Below are 23,694 nucleotides of genomic sequence, written 5' to 3' on the forward strand. Positions count from 1 at the left end.
CTTGAAAGGTCATGGAGTTTAGTCCCCTGTCTTCACAGCAGGACCAAGTACCATCCCTGACAAATTTTTGTCCCAAATGGCCTCTGCAAGGATTGAACTCATAACCCTGGGTTTACCAGGCCAATGCTCAAACCACTGAGCTATCCCTCCCCCTTAGTCCTAGCAACAAATGGGACTAAAATGCTGTGGTAAACAAACTATGGTCTTGGTGAAAGGATATTCGCCCAACACTGGAGTGTAAATGGTTAAAATAGTCCTGGGGGAGGGCTGTGGCTAGAAGAATGCTTGTAGCAACCAATCAGAGCCAAGTAGGGCTGTATAAGAAGATGGCTGGCCAGGAAGAGCACAGTCTTTTTCCCTGGAGGGAGAGAAACCTATCTGCTTGCTAGTAGGCGACCTTGGACAGCGTAGTATTGTGGAAGGCAGGGTATCTCTGTCCTGAATAAACCACGGGTTGAGGCCCAGTAATAGGGGTCCAGGGAGGTACAAGAGCTGCAGAGGAGCAGCCAGGGAATGAGAAGGCAGCAGATACACCCCTTCTCTGCCACCCCTTGTTGATGAGTGGCCATTTCAGACTGCAGTTTTTTCCTGAGTCAGGAGCTAGATGATGACTGGCATTGGGACACTGATGCAACGTAAGTAGAAGAGATTTGGGATCTGTGGAAGGGGAAGACTCCAAAGGGTGAGGGGCACTGCTGCGGAGCGTACCCTCAGGGAAGGGTGCCGTGGTCTGGAAAGGACATGGGTTTGGACAAGTGGTGGAGATTGGACATAAAGGTGGCTGCAGGTGAGACACCACCAGGAGAGGGCACTCCATGGTGGACTGAGCTAATTCCCTGAATGACCAGCAGGCAGCAACATGGTGGTGAATCATGGATGGCAACAGTCTTTCAAACCAAATTGCAAAGAGATCCCTTTTGAGCTGGAGATGAAGGATCACAGCTTCTAGGGGGAAAATATAGCTGGAATCAAGAGTGAAAAATAATCTAGTTCATTAGGTATCTTCTAAAGCAGGGGTCAGCAACCAGCCGCACGCATGCCATCAGTGGCACGCGAGCTGATTTTCATTGGCACAGTCCTGCCTCTCCCTGCTGCCCCACGGAGCCAACAGCAGGGAGGCAGAGTGTTCAGCTGATTGGCAGGGCAGGGGCTGGGCATTGTCAAGCAACTGCTAAACGGAGCTGCTCCACTTTTGAAAGGAGCAGCAAGATAAGGAGGTATTAATGGCTTAGATTTACAAAGCCCTAAAGAGACAGATAGGAGCTTAATGAGCATTGCATTTATTTTCATTTTGAATTTTAATGGGAGTTATACATCGAGGGTTTTCTGGAGTGCAAAGCAGGTTAGGCATCTATCTGAAACTTTAGGCACCCAAATACCTCTGTATATCTAGGTTTAGATCTAAAAAACAAAGCTAAAGGCTCTGATGGGAATTGTCAACAAAAGCATAACTCATGATTTTTCCCTGTATTATCAGAACTGGCTGAAATATGATTACTTATTTTCAGAGGGGGAAAAAATAAGTATTAACATAAGAATTCATTTTCATTTCAAAGTGTGCCAAATGGACCCATGTTTTATTTTTCTTCTTTTTCAAAATGTCCTAAGTCTTTTCCACTTCCCCTCATATCACAAAGAAGTTAGAAAATTTTTTCCTTTCAAAAAGTACCTCCAAAAATTGGCACTGATTAGTTATAAAATAAAATTTTTTTACACAAGAGGAACCATTTTGACAATGTCAGCTGTTTGGGATGTGGTAGTTTTGCTTTAGAAAAGAGTCCTTTCCAGCTCCCTAAATGAAAAAAAAAATTTAAACTGCAACCTGCTCAGTGTTTCACTCAGACACTCAGGTGCATCTTCAGCTCCCCTTAGTGCTACCAGGAGGTGTGTGTGTGCTCCACACCTTACTACTGTGAGTTTTTAATGGCAGTACAGGCCTACTTTGAGCACACTAACTCAGCTACAGGTAATGTGTATATTTCTCCTTGAGCTGTAACTTACACCTCCAGCTGTAGTATAGATATACCTTAGGGGCTTACTTGAGCTCACTCAAGAAGTCTGTGATGGAGCCAAGAATTAAGACTGTGTATCCAGAAGTTAAAAAAAAAAAGTTAAATTAATTTTTCTGGAGTGTTGCAGATATCTAAAACTCTGATCTTAATGATGTTTTTTTAAAATCCTGTGTTACTAAAATGGTAAGATCTGCATCTTTATTTATTAATGAAGCTGCTGTAAGTAGGACTGCTATTGACTTTAAAAAGTATCGACGGCACATACACCCATAAATAGAAGTGAATGAGTTAAATCTTGGCATGCCACTTCTGAAAGGTTGCTGAATCCTGTTTTCAAGTGTAGTTTTGAGCTATTTTCATTTTAAAATTATATAATTTTATCAAAGGTGTGTCAAACTAAGTGGAACAAAAGGAAACCATGTCTCTCAAGCTTCTGATAAAAATAACGACAAATGCCTGCCATGAAAATGACGGTGGTGTAAACAATTTGGGTACGTCTAGACTACATGCCTCTGTCGCCAGAGGCATGTAGATTAGGCTACCAGACATAGGAAAATGAAGCGGCGATTTAAATAATCGCCGCTTCATTTAAATTTACATGGCTGCCGCGCTGAGCTGACAAACAGCTGATCAGCTGTTTGTCGGCTCAGCGCGATAGTCTGGATGCACGGGTGTCGACATGAAAGGCATTTGTCGACCACCCAGGTAAACCTCATCCCAGGAGGCATACCTGGGTGGTCAACAAATACCTTTGATGTCGACACCTGCGCATCCAGACTATCGCGCTGAGCCGACAAACAGCTAATCAGCTGTTTGTCGGCTCAGCGCAGCAGCCATGTAAATTTAAATGAAGCGGCGATTATTTAAATCGCCGCTTCATTTTACTATGTCTGGTAGCCTAATCTACATGCCTCTGGTGACAGAGGCATGTAGTCTAGACGTACCCTTAGTGACCTGTTCTACAAGCCATTAGGAATTTTATAGCCCCCAAAGAATGCAAGTGATAGCATTGATGGTAGAGGAAGCCCAATAATAAGCATTGAATGGGGGCCAGAAACATGTGCCTATTGTTACTGCTGTAATGGTGATTGTATACAATCTTCTTGTCATCCTGTAGGGTAATTCGGGACACCCTATCAGCAAATAAAAGATAAAACTGTTATGGCCGAAATATTGCATGTAATTGTGTGTTCTATTGCTAGGACATATTTTATTAAATGTTTTCATCATTTTCAATGGCACATCCATGCCACACCAGATTTATTCTTGTAATTAAGTGAAGTGTTATTTACCAGAAGAAATAAAGCTGATAGAAAACACCCCCTTGGAAATATAATTCAAATGTCATGAATTATTACTGAGATTGACCTAGTGGGGTAATTCTCTTTCACTACAGGTTAGTGAATTGTCTCTCAAGTCTCTATCCCTTGGAAAGGAATCCAGAAATACCTGGGGGCAAAGGAGAGGAAAGCAATTTGTGCAGTTGCATATCTGAAAGTTCTAGAATTGGGTACACCTTGGAAGAATAAGCTTATCTCCAAGACCCTTGTTCAGTGTCAAGAGCTAGATAGCAAAGTTGCTAGCAAACAGATGGCATATTTATGTGTATGCAGCCAGTTTTTGAAAATGGATGCCACACAACCTTCCATTTTGTATCTGATAATTTGCACTACAAATAGATATTGAGCTAAATTATGTTGACACAATTGATGCTGTTAAGAAATGATGTGGTTTGTATCCTTGAAATGGCATGCACCACAAGAGGCTGCTTCTGGAAAACAGTAGCACTGTTCACATCTTAAAGGTGTAAGAGTATCTCTCAAGCACTGGTGGGCATCAAATGCACTTTGCGAAGCATGGGGCAATCTGCTTTTAACAATGAATCGCTGTCTGGTAGATTGGTGGTGTTTGCAATTGTAAGATCCGCTAGTCAAGTAAGCAGCTTGCTATTGTTACAGGCAGTCCCCGACTTACGCGGATCCGACTTATGTCGGATCCGCACTTACGAACGGGGCTTTCTCGCCCCGGAGCTCGCAGGCAGCGGTCCTGCCACCTCGACCTCCGGGGCAAGAAAAGGTGCTCCCGGTGCCCCTGGTCTGCTGGGGACCGTCTCCAGCAGACATGGGGCACCGGGAGCGAAGCCGCAGCCGTGGCGGGTTCCCGCGCTTCTGAGGCTTTGTTCTAGCAAAGCCTCAAAGGCGCGGGAACCCGCTGCTGCTGCTGTGGCTTTGCTCCCCGTGTCCCTGGTCTGCTGGGGGGGGGGGGGCGCAGCTAGTGTGCCCCCCCCCCAGCAGACCAGGCTTTTGTTGTGGACCCTGGGGCAACTCTGCCTCGGGCTTCCTGTAGTCAGCGCTGGTCAGTTTCAGCAGCGGCTGAATCAGGACGCCTGGGGCAGAGCAGCTGGGGTGCTGCTGGGTTGGTCCAGTAGCGCCGAAGAGTGGTGCTACTAGAGCAACCCAGCAGCACCCCAGCTGCTCTGCCCCAGGCGTCCCCAAGTCATCCGCTGCTGAAACTGACCAGCGCTGACTACAGGAAGCCCGAGGCAGAGTTGCTCTGCCCCGGGCTTCCTGGAATCAGCCGCTGATCAGTTTCAGCAGCAGCTGACTTGGGGACGCTTGGGGTTCTTAAGTTGAATCTGTATGTAAGTCAGAACTGGCAGTCAGTTTCAGCAGCGGCTGAATCTGGACGCCAGTTCCGACTTACATACAGATTCAACTTAAGAACAAACCGACAGTCCCTATCTTGTACGTAACCTGTATACAGAAGATTAATGATAACTTCAGACCACGCTTGTGTTAGAGCTGCTATACATTTGTAACTTAATGGGATGGCTTTTGGGAGTGAGAGAAAACAACATAAATTGGGATGGTATACTATATAGGAAGGGAAACTTGTTTAATACAGTTTGGATTGTGTAAACTCTAAAGCAATACCCAGCTTTGCTTTTCTGTTCTTGATACATTTTTACCTTCTCGTTTTTTAGACCCCCATTATTGTAGCACCTGAGCACCTCTTAGTTTCTAATGCAGTGGTGGGCAAACACCAGCCCACAGACTGGATCCAGTTTGCCCCTAGCAGGCTTCCGTCACTTTATTTACCTGCCCCTTTTGGGACCCATACTGTTCAATATCTTCATCAATGATGTAGATATTGGGATAGAGAGTACGCTTATTAAGTTTGCAGATGATACCAAACTGGGTGGGGTTGCAACTTCTTTGGAGGATAGGGACATAATTCAAAATGACCTTAGCAAGTTAGAGAAATGGTCAGAGGTAAACAGGATGAGGTTTAATAAAGAGAAATGCAAAGTGCTCCACTTAGGAAGGAACAATCAGTTCCATACATACAAGATGGGAAGCGACTGTCTAGGAAGGAGCATGGCGGAAAGGGATCTAGGGGTCATAGTGGACCACAAGTTGAATATGAGTCAACAGTGTGATGCTGTTGCAAAAAAAGCAAATATGATTCTAGGTTGTATCAACAGGTGTGTTGTAAGCAAAACTCGTGAAGTCATTCTGCCGCTCTACTCTGCACTAGTTAGGCCTCAGCTGGAGTACTGTGTCCAGTTCTGGGCGCCACATTTCAAGAAAGATGTGGAGAAATTGGAAAGGGTGCAGAGAAGAGCGACAAGAATGATTAAAGGTCTAGAGAACATGACCTATGAAGCCAGGCTTCATGAACTGGGCTTGTTTAGTTTGGAAAAAAGAAGATTAAGGGGGGACATGATAGCGGTTTTCAAATATCTAAAAGGGTGTCACAAGGAGGAAGGAGAAAATTTGTTCCTCTTGGTTTCTGAGGACAGGACAAGGAGTAATGGGCTTAAAGTGCAGCAGGGGAGGTTTAGATTGGACATTAGGAAAAAATTCCTAACTGTCAGGGTCGTCAAATATTGGAATAAATTGCCAAGGGAGGTGGTGGAATCTCCCTCTCTGGAGATATTTAAGAACAGGTTGGATAGATATCTGTCAGGGATAGTGTAGACGGAGCTTGATCCTGCCTTGAGGGCGGGGGGCTGGACTCGATGACCTCTCGAGGTCCCTTCCAGTCCTATTATTCTATGATCTCTACAGGTATGAGTGATTGGAGGTCCCATTGACCATGGATCACCATGTCAGGCCAATGACAGCAGTGGGAAGTGGTGCCCTGGTACACACTTCTTCCTGCAGCTCCCATTGGCCAGGAATGGACCTGCTGTTGCCCAGATCTGCAGATGCACAGGTGTAAATAGTGATGGCAGCCCACCAGGTGCTAACTCTCTTGTTGCCCACCTCTGCTCTAATGTGACTATTCTCAAAATATCCCTGGAAAGTTGTGAAGTGCTTTTTTTTCCTCTTTGTATGGTTGGAAACCTGCAGAACAGAAGCTAAATTATTTGTCCAAGATCACACAGGAAGGTGGTGATGGAGAAATTTAAGCTAGATTTGAAGGGGGCCGAAGCAAACACTCTAACCACTAAACTATCCTTCCTTTTGATCTTAATAAGAACCAAGTAATAGTAGGACAAGAAATGTACATGTCCAGACTGACTTGTATTAACTCAGTTAAAACGTTGATACTGGTAAATTGTGGGGAATCTTGGTTTCTCTTCATTGATTGATTCAAATTCCTGCTGAATTCCTGGTTTCTTGAAGCTCATGAACAATGAAAGAATCAAATCACTTTGACACACAAACAGACCGGACCTTTGACCAACAAATTGCTGGAATCACCTCAAAATGGATCTTTTTAGGTTATTTTCAGTGTAAATTCCCTTCCTCCCTGAGTTATATTTAAGTAATATTTCATAGAAGGCAAGCAGTACATGGAGGGCAAACCAAATAGAAAGTAATGGTGCTTTTTTGACAAGCACAGCTTTAAGACAAACACAGAGAAAGCTTTGATATGAAACAAGTAAATTTGCTAGCAACATGTATTTACTTGCTAATCTCATTTAAGTCAATGAAAGTAGGTCTCCATTTCAAAGTGTATGTATAGTTTGTCTATTGTACAGTATTCAGCTCCACAGAAATTCTTCTTCCTTCTTTTTTTTTTTTTTTTTGGTTTGAGTTCCACAGTTTTACTACTGATATGAAGTTCTACCAGTTCAGAAATTCAAATGACTAGAATTGCTAACACACCAACTATAAATATAACAGCAGAAGCACTTACACTTCCCAGTAAAGGCATTTGCCTTTCATTGATGGCCTTTACCTTGTTCCTAGGTGAAGTATGTTTTACCCATCTAATAATTCTGCCTCTCCACCCCTCCTACTCTCCCCCTTCGTTATTGACCTTCACACCTATCCGAGTCAACCATAGGTATTTGCTGTTTCTGTTTAAAAATGTGCGCAGTCTCTTGCACAATAGTGATTTATGTGCTCAAGACAACTCCATGTGACCTGGTGTGTTCTCGGCTCTGGAACAGTTGAGACTTTTCATGAGGTAGATTACACACAACTGAACTCAAAATCAGAAGGCAGCTAAGTGTTGCACAAGGTTGACGTATAATTTCTCCCATTGGGTTAAATCATTGCTGGCTCCTGGGCATACATATTGCTAATACAGAGAATGGGTAAACTAGTGCGCTTGACTTAAAATGTGAGGTATTTCTGATACGCTATGAGCTTTTTATTAGGAAACTATATTCGGAAGTGCTAAGTTTGTACCCAGCAAAGTCTGATCTATTGCATTACTGGCTATCTTTTTCCTTCCATTAATTATTCTGATGAATGCTTTAAAACAGAATGTTTAAACCACAAGCTTTATGAATATTGATATGAACTCTGCAATATTTTGATCTAGAGGGTCTGCATCTAGTGAGCATTAAAGTTTGAAGTATGTTGTGTTCAAAATGAATTCCTAACTTGCTTGTCTCCCTAGATTATACAGTGCATTATTATTATAAGTTTATATTTTAAACATGCACTTTCTCTATTCTGGTAACATAAGGCAAAGGTAGTAATCTCTTGTTTTCTGAAGAATTGCTTGTGTTTTACTGTGATTTCTAAATACGTAGCCTTAATGCTCAACACATTTTAATCTTGCCTGCTACAGAATGCCTCTGGATCATAAACCGGTCAGTTTTGAACCAGAATTTATGTTTACAATAAAGTGCATTGACAATCAAATATAAGATGTTAATGTTCATATAAATATATGAACTGCTCTGGTCAGAGGAGCTATCAGTGGAATATCTTCACTGACTTGCACTCTGGGCCTAAATACTTCTATTGGCTTACTGGAGATAAAACAGACCTGGAGTTGACTTCTGGCCCTGTCTAAGTCAATGACTGTTATCCCTGGCAGCTGATGGACTGCTTCTTGTATGCTGTATTCACTATTTAAATATTTGGGTACTAAGTATGTTAAGGAAGAAATTATGCATTTAACACTCAATTTTCTTGGTGATTAGTTTATTAAATATAGTGGATATGCTGGGGGCGTGATCCAAAGCCTATCCTAGATTCATTGACTCTTGTGAGTTTTGGATCACATTCTATGTGAGGATTAAGTCGTGCAGTTCCTATTAATGTTAATGGAAGTGGTACATTTTAAATCTCTACCTCTCTTTGAAAATGTAGCAGTTAAATTAAATTTAGACCCAATAATGCATAAAAACAATTATATCTAGGCAAATGGGAACAATTAAAACTTACACTGTTTTTTTCCCATAGAATAATTGCAATCAAAATGAGTATACTCCATGGGATATTATACATTTTTACTGCTCTATTGTACCTATAAATTTAAAGTTCCCTTTAGTGTTAGCATAGTCTGTTTTCTTTGTTTCACTCCATTTATTTTTAATGGAAATATGAAATGTGTGATACTTATTTTGACATCCTGAAGCATCCGATGATAGTGAAAGTTTATAAGAAAAGAAAAAATAATTAAAAAAACCTTAACCTTAATTGGGTTTATATTACTTTGTACATGAGACACACATACTGAAATTATTTTTTAATCATCAATTCACAGTATATTGGATCCGCAGATCCCTAAGGTCTGATGCAATATATTGGATCCAAAGATCCCTCAGGTCTGATTCAATGAAACTGTGCCAATGTTATTGTATTGAGGTATAAAAGCTAAAAATTACTTGATGATCTACTTCTGCATATACTGCACAGCAGAGAAAGAAACACAATGTGGTTGTAGTGATAAATCATTGGTTATAAAATGGTAAAATACTGAATTAGTTACAGGTGACCTTTCCTCAAAGTTTTCAATTAAAAAAAAAAATTAAACCCAGAAACATATCTTCCATTGTCATTAGAGTTGGTGGTTGTTCTCCCCTCTCACTCTGACTCACAATCTCATTCTCTTTTTAAATGTCATTTGTCACTGGAAAGGACAAGAGGAGGGGGAATCAATTCACAGTATATTGGATCCACAGATCGCTAAGGTCAGATGCAATATATTGGATCCAATTGGATCTGGGAGAAGCATAAACAGCTTGTGCAAAGGGAGTTTTTGCACAAAAGGAAGCATCTACACTGTTTCTTTTTGTGCAGAAAGCATTGGCAGAAAATATGCTAATGACATTGTGATTCATGCTAATGAGTCTGCATTAGCATACTCTCTGCTGCAAAAACCTTATAGTATATACCAGTGGTTCTCAACCATGGGCCATATGGTTCCCCAAGGGCCATGCCCTACCTCTAAGGGGCCACATGGAAAAAAGGAACATTAGGTAAATTAAGTACCTTTTTTCCAACTAACAGTGGTTATGAGGGGGGCCACAGAGGTAAACAAGGCTCAGAAGGGGGCCACAAAAAGGTTGAGAAACACTGGTGTAGACATAGCCTGAGAGCCAGGACTGGTGGCTGTAAGCAAACTTTATGACACGGCAGGAAACTTAGCCACACCCATGAAAAATGAACATCCAGGTAACTAAAATCATGATGGGCCTTGGATGTTGCTGGACTAGAGAGGTTCAACCTGTACAAAGATTTGGAGGAGGACTAAAGAAGTGATTCAAGGCTTGAAAACTTGTCATGCTGTGAAAAGTGGAAGAAATTCAATTTATTTTGTTTATTCCAGAGAAGACTGAGAGGTGACTTGATCATGATCTGTAACTACATTTGGAGAAGGTTTTTGCGGATACATGGATCTTGTTATGCTGTACTCTGATGGATTAAATTACTGGAAGCAAATACAAATTCAGAGTAAAGCTAAAACATTCTTTTAAAATACAGAGTCTTTATTATGTGTCACAACATGGTCCCCAAGTGAATTGTTACAATGGTATTCTCCACCACTTCATCTTTACATCAAGATTAGACATCATTCTAAAAGATATACAGTAGCTCATCACAGGCTCGATGCAGGAGCTGGTTGGTGGATTTCTTTGACTGTATCATGCAGGAGGTCAGACTAGATGATGGTAACCGTCCCTTCTCTCCTTAAAATCTGTGAATGTTGCAGCCATTTAAAAAAAGAGTACAAATATGGAGAAAGGCAAGAGCTTGGAACTTGAAAGCTGGGATTAGTTGACAGTCCTCAGAGCTCTGTCAAACTCAATCACACTTCCGTGATTGTATCACACAGTCACCCTCTTTTCTGTGTAATTATATAATCCTCTTTCTTATCTTAGTTTTTCTTGTATAGTTGCATTTTCTAGTTGCTTCTCATGCTCAGATTGCAAGCTTCTTGGTGACACTTTTTGTTTCACATAAATGCAGTCTCTGCCACTGTGGGTCCTCTGTTCTTGACTGAGACGTCTCAATGGTAACATACAAACATATATTACAAACAGGTATAACTTATGCACAGTGCGTGTGCGTGTGCGTGTGCGTGTGCGTGTGCGTGTGCGTGTGCGTGTGCGTGTGCGTGTGCGTGTGCGTGTGCGTGTGCGTGTGCGTGTGTGTGTGTGTGTGTGTGTGTGTGTGTACATCATTCAGTCCAAAAACAGGGTTTCATCTTGTAAGGTGCTGAGAGCTCTTCATACAAGCCAACAAAGCACTTAAGCATGTGCTTAGCTTTTTAACTAGTCCCACTGAAATCAATGGGACTACTTACATGCTTAAAGTTAAAGACCAGTTTAAATGCTTTGCTGGACTAGATTCAGAGCATCTAGCACCTTGCAGGATTTGTCTCCTATATAACCTGATGGAATTCTGATTTGCTTAGTTAGTATTTGTGACGGCGCGTTGGGGGTCCCCCGTCTCCTGCACCCCGAAATGGCACAAACAGACTGCACCAGCCGGTGGAATAGAGGAAGTTTATTGCCTTTCCAGGATACAGCACAGCCCAGATGGAATCTGGTCACAGAGCTGGGCTAGGATGCCTCAGGCCCCCTTGAGATGGGGGAGACTGGGCCCCTAAACTCCAGCCCCTTTCCCTAGGCTGTCTCCTCCATGCTCCCAGCCCGCAACTAAACTCACTCTCTTCCAGCCCTGCCCCCCAGCCAGGGCAGCCTCCACCTTCCTTTGTTCCTCTCCATGGGGGGTATCTGGTTCAACCAGTTTGGCATCTCCTTTGCATAGTGAGGTTTTCCCTGCTGGGTCTTGCTCCAGACAGCAGAGGTCACCACAGCCCAGCAAGTACCCCCACTATGTCACAGTATTCCCATACCACCTTTCTTTTATAACTGACTATTCTGTATCCAATAATTATTTGTAATAAACAATAGGAATTGCCCAGATTAGAATCTGTCCTTCAAATCCTCTCTGAAAAATATATAATTCTTTCAGTAATGACTGTACATCACAATTCTTAGGTATGATATGCCTTTTAAAGCTACATTTGGCTGATCAAGGGATTATAGACAGATTTTCAGCAGAGGAGGCAGAAAGATTGTCTTTACTTGCTGATCTCTAGCAATTGCTATGAATGTATTGACAGATGGTGGGCCAAAACCTGCCATCTCTTCCATTTCAATCAATAGCATATTGTTCTCCACTCTGAGTGGTAATGAAGCAGTGTCTCTTGTGTGTGATGTAGATCCACCTTTATAACCAATTGATTAAATGTACTTGGAAGAGACTTAGAACATTTGAAAACTGTGGGTAGTACAAGTTGAATCTCTCTAGTCTGGCACCTGCAAATTTGCCAAACTATGGGAGGTCAACATTGTCTAGTAGCATTACCAACACTTCTACTGCTTATTGGGTTCTTACAATATATTTAGGGGTAAACTATAGCCACCAGTCCTGGCTCTGTTCTATGCTGTTACTTAGCTCTAAACAAACTTTGAGGCCTCAGGAAACTTAGCCACACCCATGATAAGTGGCCATCCCACTAACTAAAATCATGCTGAACCACAAATGTTGCCAGACCAAAAATGCCAAACTAGAGAAGTTCAACCTGTGGTTACAAGAGACTTCTCAGGACAGTTGTAGGGATAACATATTAATGTATTGAAAATGATTTCCCCAAATGGAAGTGACTCCCCATAATTTGTTCCCCACAATTTGTTCCCCACAACTTAAAGTGTTTAGATTTATTATTAATTCTTCTTATTATTATTATTTGTTAAGACTGTTAAATGTTTAGATTTATTATTATTATTGCCCCTTTAGAATATAATGTATTAGGTCATGTAACTTAGAACTGTTAAGAATATAATCCTATGTATCCAGAAACAGCCCACCCTCTGTGCCCCAGGGCATGCTCAAGCTTGTGCAAGGGGCTGCTTGAAATTGACATTGCAGAGATACATTGTAACAATGCATTGTCAAGCCACTAACTCTGCTATGGGAGCCAAGCCCTGTAATTGACTAAGGGCATTGTTACAAAATTGACACTGGTTCTCTTTAAAACATTGTAACTTTACTCAGCACTCAGATAATGTTTTAAGCAATACTACCCAGAAACTTTTGTAACTATACAAAATACTGTATGGTAAACATTAATTAGGGAATGTATGTGAGAGAGAGAGTGCTTGGACGATTAAGATGAATGAATAGTTCTGAGAGGTGCCAGCCTGAGAATACAGCAACAAAGGGCTGAAGAAGGCGTCAGGTGCCAGTGCAACCAAAAGGTGTCAAGTGGAGAGAACCAAGTACTGGAGGTCCACCTGATGAGATCACTGATGAGCACCTGGCAGCCACCCTGGAGACATCAGCATGATGCAGCAATTTCCATAGACTGGCATAGGAAAAAATTCCTATAAGAACTGGACTAAAACTATGGAATCAGAGTCCAAGGTTCTGCTGCCAGCCTACCAGGAGCTTCAGATGCACATCTGATCAGGACTTCCCTCCCCACTACCATCACTTGTGTACAGAATACCTGGCCAGGATTCTGTCACAAGCAACTTCCAGGCTGGTAAGTATAACAAATACACAGAACCTGAATGAATGGATGAATGAATGGTTTATAGGTATAAGGGTTAAGTAGTGTTAGGAATAAGTAGTTAAACAACATTGTTTGCTTCTATCTTTTCTATTATTTTTACAATAAATGTGGCTTTTTGCCTTATCCCCCTCATAAGATCCTGCTTGCTTTTATTTGGTACAACACAGTTTCCAGTCTGGGCAATTTCTGTTTCAAGCACGTCTTTTCCAAGTGTCTTACAGGGACTCATTTTTCAGCAGACTCCTGTACCTGCACAACTTGTATATGCTAACATATGCACACATTTGGTCTCTCTGTCCCAATGCTGCTGTGATGCAGGCATGTAGCAAGCAGGGAGATGTTTATATCACAGTGAGAAGTTGAGTCCGCAATCCTGTTAGTTACAGCTTAATGTTCTCATCATAAAGCCTTTTGAAATGTTTCATAATTTCCTAGTGAAATTGCAAAGAGATTTTTTTTTTCTTGAGTAGACAGTGCAGAACTATCCATCTCAGTTCTGAGATTTTTCTTGAAACCTTGACATGTGCCAGTTAGTGACACACAGGGTCGTCTCTTCATGTGCACTGGGGACTGATGAACAAAAGGAGTTAAGCACTTAAGTCTCTATTTCTTTAGGCCTCAGAGTCCAAGTTTTGGGCATGGCAGGGGTTCCAAAATTCTTACTGAATCTTGTAGGTGCTTAAACTTACTCAGCACCAAAATTGTGTGTGTTTGAGTTGTACTAACAAAAAAAATCCATAGGCCGCTATGTTTCTGTCTCTAGCCATGGATGTCTTCAGTATCTGGAAGACTTTTTCCTACCTAATCCTCTCAGAAATTCACAAAGCAGGGGAAGATAGGCATTCAACCCTCTAAATTGTATGCAGGGCTTGACTGGGTAAGTGCTTTTTGAGCAAGCCTATTGGATCAAGCCCCTCAGGCGAGTTCCACAAAACAGACCGGGCAAGACAAAGAAACCAGCCTCAGGAATTTTAGCCCATTTCTTAAGGTACTCCCTCGAACGTGGGGCCTCTTCCTCTCAAGTTACCTCTCTCCCTGAGAGGGAGAAGACATTTGAACAGGTATTTGAGTCTAATAACCTCCAGATCATAAAAATATTCATATGTGGGATTCCCTCAGCCTCTTCTGTTGAAGGTCTCTCAGTGGTGCTGCGTGGCAGCACTACTCCAATGTGTTGCATTGATGTACCTTCCATAACTGCTGTCTGGGCTTCCCAAAAGGATGCTTGAACATCAAGTAATGGAACACAAATACAGTGGAGTGCGGGACTGTACTATCTTACTGGCAGTCTGTCTGGGGCTGTTGAAGGGATAATGTGCACTCTTGCAGGCTGAACCTTGTCACTTCTCCTGTGATAGTGCCAGAGCACTGTACTGTCTTCAGAGAAGTACTGCCACAGAGGCAGTTTCCCTTTCTTTTATAGGGGAGACATTAATCCATATGTGGACCAGTCACTTTTTGTGTTTATAATTTGACTTGATTTCCCTATTAAGATTGTGGACCCATTGTGCCATCTGCTGTACATGGTAAAGATAGTCCCTGCCTCAGAATCTCTAAATGGACATGATAAACAACAGATGGGAGGGAAAAGTATGATCCCCATTTTACAAGTAGTCACACATGTAACTTGTGGCAGAGCCAGGGATCTAACTCAAATATACTGGTTCCCAATCCAGTCTAGTAGAACTAGTCACTTTTCACAGTCTTCAACTGCCATTCCAACTGAATAATCTGGTTAAAAGTATATTAGGGTGCATCTACACAGCAGGGCTTACATCGAAATGAGCTGTGCAAATTGACCTATGTTAATTGCATAGTTTATTTCAAAAGTGTTTATTTCAAAATTGGAAGCATCTACACAGCACTTATTTTGAAATGGAGCACTCTTCCTCCTACTTCCTTTTCTCTTCATACAATGAAGGTTACAGGAGTCAGAGAAAGAAGTCCTCCAGCTTGACATTATTTTGAAATAACTGCCTGCTGTGTTGATGCGGACTAAGTTATTTCAAAATAATGTTGCTGTGTAGACTTACCCTTAGTCTTTTCATTTTAACTTAGTTTTATTTTCTCCTGAGTAGAATTCTCTTCTACAAGTTCTCCATTATTGTTAAATTCCACATCTCCATTTTTTTCTGAAAAACATCAATAATTTTATCTAGCATTGGACCTTAATTTAACAGAAGGCATATAGGAAAACTGAAATGAGAATTTATGAACATGGTGATTTTTTTTTGAATGAATCAGGGGAATGCTTCTAAGATGAGTAGTGGGTTTTTTTAATGTTAGGAGAATTTTATAAGCCTGAATCAATAAAAACAGTTGCTAAAAGGTTTGGAATTAACATTGAGAAATGAAACTCCCACAACCCAGAAGAAGATGGATACTTTCTTAAGAAGTGAGCATTAGTGAGAGGAGTCTGGAGGCAGACACAAGATCAAGGGAAAAGAACTGTTGAACATGTGCCCCTTCTCCTTCCATTGGTCACCTAGCCCCACTGAATGGCTTTTTTCACAAAACTAAGGAAATTCCAATACACAAGGTTACAGTCCTCAAAGAAAGCATCCATATTACTCCCTCTAGCAACGTGCTGGAAAAAATATATACATATGTATAATTCATTCATAACATCCAGTTTAACTTCATCTGTGCCCACAGAAAAGTTTGCCTTAGTCTGAATCTCAGAGACATTATGGTCATACACAGAACGCACAAAATGTTGCAAGTTTCCAGTCAGAGAAAAATAGCATCCTGAAGACAGTTATTCCCTATTCTTCAGTAATGGCTTTAACACCAAGATTTTGAAGTCACTTGACAGACTCCCATTGACTTCAGCGAGCATTTCATCAGACATCTCACTCAGCACTGTTAAACTAAGCCACAGGGTTGGGCCGTATGATTACACACTCATTTTTGTACTGCATCGTAAATATCCAAATGTTTAAATATAGCACAAAACTGTTTTAAACATGATATGCCCAAATTATGCTACTGGAGGACTTTTATGAAAAGAGTAAACGCTACAGGAGCAAGAAATATTCATATATAATATCAGATATGCACATATAAAACATAAAATAAAACCAATGTTCTGTAGTTCACATCATTGATAGCTTACAAACAGAAGAGGGAAAATGGTAGGCTTGCCTCTTTGTGAAAGAAGAGTTAAAGTAGTTTGGGTCCATGGTTGGAGAAGTACAACCTTAACACTGCTTCTGCAAGCTTTCTGAAGCTTGTGGATTTGTGTTTAATGGTAACATTTTTGAAAGGTAGTAGACCTGTAGCCTTAATCTTATTTTATGGATTTTTGTGCTGGCAAATATAACTGCAGCATTGCAATTATGTTCCCTTTTTTAAGCTATAGATTGTTCTAATGTAAACTCATTCTATAACTCTAGTTTTATCAAACCCTATTAACAGACTATACTGATGATTTCAGTGCAATCCCTAGTGGAAAAGTGTTCACATGTTTGTTTCTTTTGTTTTTAAAAAAGGCAAGGATAAAATCAGCATAAAATGCAGGCGCTTTGGCTGGTACTAACTGATGCTGCTCCATTGATGTCAATGGAAATAGGCAGGTTTATGCTGGGTGATGATCTAGCACAAAAGCAGAACTTCCTGCCCAAGCTACTGAGAGCATATTCCCTAGTATGGGTAACTAGACATATGACAGTGCTGTTCAAGCTTGCATGCTAAAAATAGTGGTTGGTGTAGCTGCTGTGATATGGACAATAAACCTGTTTGATCCCCTATGTGTGTATTTGCATGTTAGCTTGTGCCGCTGTAGCCATGCTATTTTTAATGCACCTGCTGAAGTACAGCTATCACATCTCTGCCCATCCGTATTGGGGAAATGGGCTTGCCGCTGCTGTGTCGACACACCCTTATTAAAAGAACATTGTTCAGTTCTATAGTTCTCATGCCTTTCATTAATAAGTTCACCTTAAATCAGGTTTATTGATCAGCAAACCAGACATATCCCATCATAGGCAACACAGAAAAGCCTAGAATCTGAATTGTATTCAAGCTACTGAACTCCGAAGTTTCACATGTGTACTGCTATGTAATATCAAATAACTGGAAAAGATACCTTAAAATACCTCATAGAGAAACATACAAACTCTCTGAACAGCTGATGTTTTTGGCAATGGGAGTAAAATATCTCAAAGCATCTCATGCTTTTGTGTCTGTTATTGTCTTTCAAGCTCATAGAAGCCTGGATTCTTGTATCTGTCTCTGGTGTAATAACTTGCTCACAAGGGGATCTTGTTACATTTGTTAGCAGGGTCTGATAGAGTATCCCTTGGTGGGATGGTGTACTTTCTATTCATAGAGGCTTCACTTCAGGGGCAGTATATGAAAGTCTTTTTAGTTTTTCCTCGACTCTTACTTAAACCCGCTCTATATGCCTGTAGCAGAAAAGATTCTCTTTAATGATACTGGTATAAAGTGGCTAGATTTGTTATCTTCATATTTTGTACTTTGTCATTTTACTGTTCTCAATGCTTCATTATCAAAATATAAATAAATGCCAATATAGCCCATTTAAACAGGATTGAATGAAAGTAAGACAAGAGAAGAGTTCAGTAGAGAGAGGATCTTGTTAAATATTACTAAATAATTCTCATTCTTATGTCTCACCTTTTATTTATATTCCAGAAATGCCTAGAAACTACAACCAAAAGCTTCACTGGTCGAGGTGTTATGGTAAGCGTCTCCTTCCCTGAAGTTTTTTGTTTCTATTTTAAATGGAATTTACAAGACTAAGTCTCATTGGCAGTTAGTCAGTGATTCTTATGCTTTCAAGGCCCAAATTTTTAAAGATGTTAAGACATTTCATCACTAAGTGTTGTAAGGCACCCAAGGGCTATTTTAAAAGATATTTATGTGCCTAAGTTTTCAGGGAGATGCTTGTTTCCTATTTACTTCACTGGGAATAGTGTACCTACACTAGGCTCTGAAGTATGTGACTTTTTAAAAAATCTGTCTCTAGGTAACTTAGACATCTAAGTTGCATTTTTGAAAATGGCTTTTAGTGACTTAAGCCCTTGTCCTCAAAGGTATTTGGGATCCTAATTCCCAATGAAATTAATGGAAGTTGGGAGGTTAAATACCTTTGAAGATGTGTGTCTCGGAGTGACTTTCAAGTGACTTTGCAAATGGGACTTCTACTCCTAAATCACTTAAGGTCTCTTGAAAATGTTTGGTAAGACAGACAAAATGTAAAAAGAGGCAAAGTATTTTCTTATTTTTAATGCTAAAACATGTTGTAATTGTATGGTAGCTCCATTTATTTCATACCTGATGTATTTTTTTAATTGCATTTTAGTTCTCAATCAATCATGGTAGTCAATAAAGCTAATCATATGCTTACAATTAATCACATGATTAAGTGAGTTCCCGAAAGGACCGTCATCAACTATTTGTTAATTAAACACACAAAATATGTGCATGTATGTAGAATCCTTTATATCACACCACTATCAATGGTGGAAAATATCAGGTAGGGGATTGTGACTATTTTTAGTTTATTTTTTGTCATTCTACAATTGAATTTATTCAAAACCGTTTGTTTCCATTCAGGATTCTGTCCTTCCAGGGACAGGAATCTTGAAAATTAAAAAAAACAAGTGATTTAAAAAAAATATTCTCCACATGTTCCCTTCCTTATAAAGAAATAAAACAGTGTCTCAGCAAACACCATTTGGGGAAGCAGCTGTAGAGTAAGAGTAGATTGCAACATGTCAAGTAACAATCTGGTTGCCACTGACTATGGAGTCTGATTAAATGCTTATTTGTGATTTAGTTTTCTGTAGCCCATTGAACTAGTCATGCAAAATCAAGTCACAATAAAGTAATATTTTCTGGAGATCTTCAAACCCAAAGAGGATCTAGAAGAGGGAGAATAAAATGTTAGAGATTTCAATAAAGGTATAGGACTTATTTTAAATTTTGCAAATGCTTTCAAATTTTACATTGATCAAAATGCAGGTGGAGATAATCCAACATTTTCCCAGCTCTAATATATAGTGTGATGTTGACTCTAACATGAAGCCCATTGGATAATAAAGCTAAGACAATATTATCAGTGGTTTCCTCATTTAAATAACCCCCTTTGTCTTTTAAACCTGCTATTAATTAACCACGTGCCAGAGAGATACACAGGAGTCAGGTGATGATTTTAGAACTATTATTTTGAGGTTGTCTGACAAGCACATGATTTATATATGGTTGAGAATATTTTAAGCCTTTCCTTACAATTATAATGTCCAGAAACTTTTATTTATTTAATTTAAAGCTTGGACTGTGGGACAGAAATAGTAAGCTCGGACCCTTTCTCTCCTCCCCCAAGCTTAGTCAGGTTTCACTTCTGATACTGTTGAAAATTATCCAATATTTTGAGTGGATGAAACTGAATTGCCACCAGAAATTATGAATGTTCCAGGTTCTGCCTTGGGAGACTGGTGAAGTGAGAACTTGTAGCTTCAGACACAGTTGTATTGTAAACAGTAGTATAAAGGCAACCATGTCACAATAATAGTCTTCTTGGGGGAAAAATACTTAACTGAGAAGGGGAAAACCAAAATTAATATGGGGATGGAATTAACAGAGGCCAGTCTTTGAATATATAAACAAAATCTGTCATGGTCTCTGCATTACTGCTGATCATGATACAACGTCTTCATATACAATATCCTTTCCCAGAGTTTGGATAAACCTGCAGGGTATGGACACACCTAGGGTTGTGGAGCAGGAACTATTTGTATAGTCAAAGTGGTGAATGCCATTAAACCAAACAATAAATACTCAATGCCAGAACATCTATAGTGTGCTTTTTCTACACCAGTCTTATGTGGTGGGCAGGGCTGCCTTGCCACCCCTGTGATCTGACAGCTCTACTATTTGGGCTCCAGAGAGCTACTTTGGGCTGTTCCCCTTTCCTAAGGGTAGAAGAGAAAAGCTGCCTTGAAAGGCTCTTCATGGCTTGTTATCATGGCTTGTTTTCTAGTTGGCTTCCTGTTCTGCTTTGGGTTCTACCAATGCTCCTTTCAGGGCAAGGAAGGATGTGTAACCTCACAATGACCGAATACAGTGTCGACATTTTTTTTTTTTGCCTTCGTCCGGTCATCAAAGAGGTTTAGCATTGTGTGGGAGGAGGGTTGCTTTGGTTTTGTTTTGTTTTAATTAGCACCTTTTTTGCAGGTAAGGGCAGGATAATGTCTGTGGGAGGGTCAGGTGCAGTCTTACACACTGGCCAGGAGGCATCTTGCTGGTGGAGGTGGTTCTCTTGAATGTCTGCAGAAAGTGGCTTTTCTTGCCTAAATTCTAGATTAATAAAAGTAAGGAGATGCTGGGGCTACTTCCATGTTGGCCCTGAACTGATTTAGCATGTTCTGTAGAGATGAGACTTGGCCATCATGGTAATTCATCAGGGCATTTCACTAGACCCATTCTGCTGGGCACCTGTATGTTGAGAGTGGTGAGTTGTTCTACAGTCTTTCCCTAGGTCTGGGCATGTTTATAGTTAATAAGTAGCATCCTTCTTCTAAATTTAAGTGGGCCTGTCTTTTTCCTGATGTGTCCATGCCAAGAGTGGTCCCATCTAAAAAATGACATAAAGTTGCTGATTCAGTAGGTGGTGCTCTTCCCTCTGAGTCTGTACTAGTTCCTCAACTACAAATGCTCCCGCAGGCGCCATGGCGCCCACGGGCACCGTGTTGGGGACCACGGCTCTAACGTTTTCCGTCCATGAGCTGAGTGAGTTTGGTCTTGTGCACCAATGTTAAGGCCATGTGTGCTTGTTCAGATGTGTGCCAGAAAAATTCTTATTTAAACACGAGTCTTGTTACTTCTGTAAAAATAACTTTTAAATAAATGTTGTTAGTTTCTATTGGGTATGAAACTATTTCACCCTATTGCCCTGAGTCCATGTACTTTCCTTAATATGGGAGTTTTCGTTAAAGTTAATTTGAAGAATATTTGTTAGATTTCCTAAACTGTGAAATGTTCTAAAACAAAATAACTTTAGTCCAAACCCCACATGTATCACAAAATGCAAGTTACAGTTTCCTCTCCTCTCTAAAGGGTTTACTTTAATTCTTGTCCCTATCAAAAATGTGTACAGGAGATCTACCGTGTGGTCTACAAGTAAAATAGTGTTTTGCATTTTAAACAATATAGATCTATAAAACAAATATACAACCAACTCTCCCATGGGAATCTAAAAACTCCTCAGATACAACAGAAGAAAAGGGGCAACATGAGTTTAGCCTATGTAAAATTTTACACAGAATAAGATGATGTATCTGGAGTTGTGGTCCATTGAGGCTGTGCATTTGGGTGCTGAAGAAAGTCCATTTAACTGTATCTTCCCAGAGCTGCTCAGTTAACCATTTGAACGGCTACACTATTACATCCATAGGCTCCAAGCACCTGAATCTGTCACCTGCATCTACTGGTAGAATTCAAAGACTAATAGTAACAAGAGTCAAGACTGAAAAGTTGAAGGGAAAGTATTTGTAGTTACTGTTTGGTAAAAAGCTACAGTATTTCATAACTTAATGGCTAGTGAACATTCAGGATAAAGAGTTGATTTTGTTAAGAGATTCACCTTTTCAGCTGATAAAGGTGTTAATTGTCACAACTATCCAAGTTGTTCTTCTGCAGCCCTTCCATAGATATCAGATAAATGTTTCTAAAAAGACTCCAGCAATAAAAACCCTATAAATATTAAGTTAAGGAGTGGTAGAGAATGCTCTACAGAGTTAAACTTTTTTTTGGCAAATCACCTTTTAAATATTGCCCATCTTTCTACATAAAATGAGAGCTCTACAGTTAGCTGAAGATGTAAATTCAACACTATCCAAATCAAAGAGAGGGAAATGCTACCTTTCAGTCAAGCAGTGTTGCATCCTTTGAGTGCAGGTGCTGTTTTAAAATATTAGATCCCTTCTTATCTATGTTGGGGAAAGGGAGTGGAGATGAACCCTTCTCTGGGATTCCACTTCCCAAATTCTCTCTAGCTGGGCTGGATGCTTGTTTACTCTTTGAGCTCAGTTCTGAGGACCACAGCAGGTAGGACTACATACACCCTGGCACACAAGGTAGCTACATATGTTGTTCTTGCCAAAGACTTAGGCTCAATGGCTGCAGGTCATTAGGAACTTCTGTCCCATTTCTCCCAAATGCCCTTGAGGTACAGCCCTAGTCCCTGGTGAGCAGACAACTGCACAAAAGGAGAGCGGGATGGGGCAGCCCAAGCCTAGATCACCCCAAGGCCAGAACAGACCCCCGAGGGTCCTTAGCAGCTAGTGTGCACTGCAGCTCAATGTCCTGCTAGCTCCCCGGAGAGCTCCCTCCAAGCTCAACATCCCCCACAGGCTGCGACAGCCCCAGTGTTGTCCCTCCTGGCTCAGTCTCTAGCACAAGTCGCTGCACTGGACTCAGTTCTTCTTTTTTCCCGTCAGGCATTGCTGTTGCTGTCCAGTTCTGGCTTTCCTGGCTTTGCTCACTGGCCCCTTGTGCCTCCTAGGCGCTGCCTGCCCTGCTTACCCCACTGCCCACACTCCTTGCCCTCGTTCGTGGCCTGCCTGGCGTCTTACTCATGCAGCTTTTTGTTAATTACACAGGTGAGGTGAAGCAGCAGCTTCTTGCTGCCCAGACCCTGCAGCAGCTCCAGTTGTTGGCTTCTCTCAGCCACCAGGTTGCTGAGCAGCAACTCAAAGTGCTGGTCTTGCTGCCCTGAATCAGGGGTGTGATGTGCTCCTGAGGTAGCTGGACCTGGAGGCAGCCAAGAGAGTTGATAGAGACATGGGCAGGCTGCCATGCAGCCCCAAGCCTGGGCAAGGACTGAAGCTAGGCCAAGCTGCCAGCCATGCAGCCCCACCCTGGAGCAGCTGAGCCAGTACTGCACAGCTCAGCTGAGAAGGTGGGTGGGGCTCAAATTTTTGGTGCACAGGCACGCATCCATGGAGGGAACCCTGGATATGACCCATTCTCTTTTGGATGCACAAACATCATGATATTGTACTAAAATTATTCATTCTTGGGGCTCTTAGCCTTCTCTGTTTCTGCCCAAGATGTCAGATGCATGTTGAATTCTGCAACTGACTCAGACTGGAACGATTTTCTGTGTTTTAGCCATATTTAATTATTCAGGCTCACTTCTACTTCCTTTATTAGTGCCACTCTAACTTGACGCCCAGTTCTTCTCTGAATGAAATTAACGAGAATGTTATTGACTTCAGTGGAAGCAGGACTGGCTTCCAATAGCCACTTCAATTGGCACTTGATTTTAAAATAGCTCACCTATTGAGTCCAACAGCTCAGACTATGTGGCCTTGAATTGATGTTACCTGATCACATTGAATCAAATGTATCTGCCCCACTGTTCTTTGAGAGAAGA

General features: G+C 41.1%; 1 protein-coding gene across 1 annotated transcript in view; it reads left to right on the forward strand.

Moving 5' to 3' along the window:
- Window positions 1–387: 387 nt before the first annotated feature.
- The window catches only part of GRM7 (glutamate metabotropic receptor 7), a 673,160-nt gene continuing 649,853 nt past the window's right edge, over window positions 388–23,694 (forward strand). Inside the window, exons 1-2 of the mRNA XM_075938705.1 lie at window positions 388–635; window positions 17,949–17,996. The gene's annotated coding sequence lies outside the window, so the exon portion shown is untranslated. The remainder of the gene's footprint in view (window positions 636–17,948; window positions 17,997–23,694) is intronic.

Source organism: Pelodiscus sinensis, chromosome 11 (assembly GCF_049634645.1).
Source record: "Pelodiscus sinensis isolate JC-2024 chromosome 11, ASM4963464v1, whole genome shotgun sequence".
NCBI lineage: Eukaryota > Metazoa > Chordata > Testudines > Trionychidae > Pelodiscus > Pelodiscus sinensis.